This window comes from Archocentrus centrarchus, chromosome 18 (genome assembly GCF_007364275.1).
Source record: "Archocentrus centrarchus isolate MPI-CPG fArcCen1 chromosome 18, fArcCen1, whole genome shotgun sequence".
In the NCBI taxonomy this organism is placed as follows: Eukaryota; Metazoa; Chordata; class Actinopteri; order Cichliformes; family Cichlidae; genus Archocentrus; species Archocentrus centrarchus.
The window spans coordinates 3,003,486-3,008,370 of NC_044363.1; positions in this window are offsets into that span (position 1 = coordinate 3,003,486).

Consider the following 4,885-nt stretch of genomic DNA (forward strand, 5'->3'; position numbering starts at 1 on the left):
AAAAAAAAAGGCCACAATTAAACATCAGGTACTTCACAGTGACAGTAACCACAGCACAGGATGTGTCTGTGTCAGCACGGGACACTTTTGAATAAGAAATTCTTCAAGAGACTCACACTACAAAACAACACTGTGAATATGTTACATTTAAATTACAAAAAGTTACACTTGATAATGCAGTATACTGTAACTACATTGCCCTGATTTCAATACAGTGTAATTACTTACATCATCATATCAAATACATCATATTTACAATGTTCTATAACATCAAAAAATGTAAAAAAAAAATAGTTTGAAGAACCCCTGAAGAGGATCTTCATCCATTAGCTCAAGACAAATTTGTAAAATTGTAAAATTTCATTAAGTTTACACCTGATATTTATGGAAGCTTGTTTCAGCCACTAGAAAAATTTTTTTTTAAATTGTCAGGAAAAACTCATTAAAAATTTCAAGTTATCTCAAAAATTTGAGTTGTATCCCTCAAAATTTCGACTAACTGAGTATCTTACTGAAAGTTTGACGTACTTGTAAGCCGAAATTGTGACGAACACGAAATGGTGAATTTTTTTTATTCTTTTTTCAGTGGCAAAACAAGTTTCCATAGAAATCTGTTTTGCAAAATAAATAAAAAAAATACAAGTTGTTTTTTTTTAAATTTTCACCTTTACATTTCAAAAAATTAATGTAAAGTGAACTTTTCACCTTTTTCTGACAACACTTTTGTATCGTTTTTAACATAACTTTAACATAACTTGTAGGAAAACAGTTAACTCGCCTGACAGTGGCTAAGAAGGCGGAGCTTAGATAAATTTGTCTCCTGTCTGCACTAACATCCTTCCCTCTTAATCACTCACTGAAAAGAAACAGCTGGTTACGCTGCTGTCCAGTTGAAATGACAGCACTTTTATTTAGCTCACAAAGTGAAGTCAGGAGAAGGTGAACACCTTTTATTTAACCCGTCCTCTGCTTTACTAATCGGCAAAGCTCGCAGCCAGTTAGTCATTACAGTCACTGCCATTTTGTCTTTGTCCCAGTTAATGGTGTTCCCACAGTGCAAATTACAACTTCCACAAATGTTCTCACTGATCCGTCTGTGGATGAACACAAACTACTGCTGGACACTATCAAAGCTTCCTTTCAAAGAGAACTCAGTAATTTCACGGTGGCAGAAATGCTAAGAAACACCAAGTATGCTCTTGTTTTGGTGTCACAAATGGCAGTTTGTCTGGAGATCCAAAGCACAAAAATACTCTGTGGCAGAGGAGGATGCAACAACAGCTAAAATGCACTCTGAACTCCCCGTTGTATTTTTAACATGCTTTACGAGTCAAGCCTTGTCGTGCAGTAAATCACTGACGGCAGTTTCTTGATTGTTTAAAGTTTTTAGTTGATTAAAATTAAAAAGCCTCCTGGTAAATGTCCTTTCAACTTGTGATCCGTGTGGCCTGTGGACATTTTCATGAGCTTCATCAGGCTTTACACAGCACTGTAAAAATGGAAATGATCAAAATATTATAAGTAATGACTGTTGTTGCTGCATCTGCCACCTCCATGTGAGGGTGTTGTTTTCTGGCCACTGTGCCAGGCTGTTATTATTTTATGCCACATGCCTTATAATCGACCTCAGTTTGACCCCTATAATGACATGAACTTCCTCTTTCTCATTTTCCTGTTATTTACTGCATTTTTTTGCACAGAATCCAGGCCTGTACAGATGGTGTTGGCTTGTTATTTATTCAACTCTTTGTGCTGGGGAAATCGAGTACAGCTGTTTCAGCCCTTCATCGCACCATGTGGATGAGCACAAATTCAGCCACTCAGTTCGAGGACCGTGACAGATAAACATCAGTGAGTAAGGTGAGCAGTGATACAGATACTGGCCAATAAAGTGATGCATCCTCAGCTTTTTATGCTCTCAGCACGTTATATCTGTAAGCATCAGGAGCTCTTTCAGTTGGGGTCCCAGCAGAATGAGCAGATGCCAGCAGACTCAATGTTTGTGTTGTCTTCTCTCAAAGAATCTCTCTGGGGTTAAGGTCTGGACTCTCTGGTGGCCGATCCATGTGTGAAAAAAGAGGTTGTGCTCCCTGAACAACGCTTTCACAATTTCAGCCCAGTGATTCCTGGGACTGTGATCTTATGCCATCAGGGAAGAAAAAATATCCACTGATGGAAAAACCTGGTCAGGAATGAAGCATAATGTTGCTGAACGTAGATCTGACCAACTGAAGCACCCTGGATCATAACACTGCCCCCACAGGCTTTACAGTAGTCGCTGGGCATGATGCACCTCTCTTCTTACCCCAACACTCTGGAACAGGGTAAATCTGGACCACACGACCTTTTCCCACTTTCTCCTCAGCCCCAACAGGTCATGGCAGAATCAGAATCAGAATCAGAAGGTTTTTATTGCCATATGGGTGAACAGGTTCACAGCATTAGGAAATTGCTGCGGTACTTCGTGCTTACAGAAAAAACAAATAAGATGACTGTCCCACACTGAGCCTGGTTCTGCTGGAGGTTTCTTCTTGTTAAAGGGAGTTTTTCCTTCCCACTGTCGCCAAGTGCTTGTTCATAGGGGGTCGTTTTGACTCTTGGGTTTTCTCTGTAATTATTGTAGGGTCTTTACCTACACCTTGAGGCGACTGTTTGTTGTGAATTGGCGCTATATAAATAAAATTGAACTGAGTTCTGCCATTGAATTTTCTGTGATTTAATTTCACCAAACATTTAAACGATCTAAGATCAGGATCATTCAAGATTTAATTTGATTCTTTTTCTGATCACATTTCTTCTTTAAAGATGAAACAGTAACATGTTGACCACAGGACATGCTTCTCCACACAGTTATGGGAAGCATCAGTTAGGGCTGCCAGCTGAAACTGCAGTAATTATCCACTGGATGACTCTTAACTATTTGATTAGTTAAATACAGGTGGTGACTTTTTTTGGCCAGGCAGTTTGTTTGTTTTCACATTGGATTTGCTTGTTTTAGTTTTTACTGTTTTTTTTTCTTTTTGTTTTATTTGTGTGTTACTTTTAGTTTCTCTTTATTATTGCATATTATGTGATTGTTTCGGGTTAAATCTCTTAAATCTTACATGTTATACTGCGAGATTTAAGAAGTTAGGAGCAATAATATAACAACACAATCCAAACAGTTGACTGACAGTCATGACGACGCCCCCAGTTTCAATAAACCATTGCACCTCTTCAGTCTGGTTGTAGTGACTAATTTCACTAATTTGGCAAAGACTAAAACTAAAGATGGAACCTGTATATTTTTTAATTTTATTTTAGTGTTGTACTTATATAGTGTCTTTTATTTATTTTCCAGTAAACTAAAATGTTCTTCCACACTAGTTTTAGTTAAAAACAATAATCTTTATTTATATATATATGTATATATATAGTTGGAAAAGTTGGACAAAAGTTTGTATTTTGGTTTGTTTTGTTTTTAACCTGGTTGAATTCCTCTCATATTACCAAGTTTGTCTTGGATCATGTTTTTTGCAGTTTACCTTATGGGAACAATAATGTGATTTTTATTATTTCTTTTCTTTTTTCAATTACATTAAAAAATAAATCTGTACTTGCACATTTTTTCTTCTTTAAAATAAAAAGTGTGCAAATTAAAATTTTTTAAAGTTCTATCCACAGATTCCCTGATTTATTTTCCGCAAATAATCTATTATCTGTAATGTTATCATACTTTAAAATACTGATGGCAACAAAAACACACAACCCTGGACTCTAAGCAAACCAGGAAGTTTAATGCAGTACCTCTTTCAGACTGTAGGTGTCACCCCATCATTAAATGCAGCACTAGTTTTTGTTTCACCTTGCACTGAAATGACCAACAGCCAAATCCACTTAAGCTGAGACAAAATGAAATGGTGTGTGTGTGTGTGTGTGTGTGTGTGTGTGTGTGTGTGTGTGTGTGTGTGTGTGTGTGTGTGTGTGTGTGTGTGTGTGTGTGTGTGTGTGTGTGTGTGTGTGTTTGTTTCTGGAGCAAAGTCTACCCATCAGCTTTTCCTCCCTTTTAACAATCAAATCCGCATACACATATTTTTGTGAGTGTATGTGTGTATTCATGTGTGTTTTGTGGTTAGACTAAGATATCTGTGTGAGTGTGTGCGTGTAGATGTTTGTGTGTGGTGAATCAAATAACATTTATCTATCTTTACATACAAATACTGTATGTGTTTGCTCTAAGTATGTGTATGTATCTGTGCTGCCTGAGCAGTGTGTGTGTGTGTGTGTGTGTGTGTGTGTGTGTGTGTGTGTGTGTGAGGTCCTAGATGTGTTTATTTGTTGAATAATTCACAGCTGGGTGTTTATAGAAGACTCTACGGCCTCAGAGCTCCAATAACACAGGACAAATATTGTGACACACACACACACACTTTATCAGCCATTTCAGGGTTGACAGTTTATTTGGACACTGTGGACGCTGGAAATGGAATGTACAGACACACACGCACACACACACACATATATTACCCGTGGAGGCTTCTCAATGTCTTCATATGTCTCATATCTCCCTCTTTGTCAGTCCCTGTGGAGGCCTGTGATTGTGTCTGTGTACAAAATATGGAGTCGTACGGGGACACGTACAACTCACAAATTCATGGTTCGTCATGAATGTGGTTTGTTCGATTAGAGAAAGCATTAAAGGCCACGAAGGAATGTCACTGAAACAGACTCTCAATGCTGGAATAATGATGAAAACAAATGTCACAAATGCCAGCAAGGCTTCATCTTTGTTTAAAAACATACAATACAAAACAATTCAACTGTTTTAAAGTCTTTTAGCTCTTCGTCAGAGTATCTGTGAAAATGAACCAGTGCTATATTGATGAGACCAAGCAGATGAAAATCT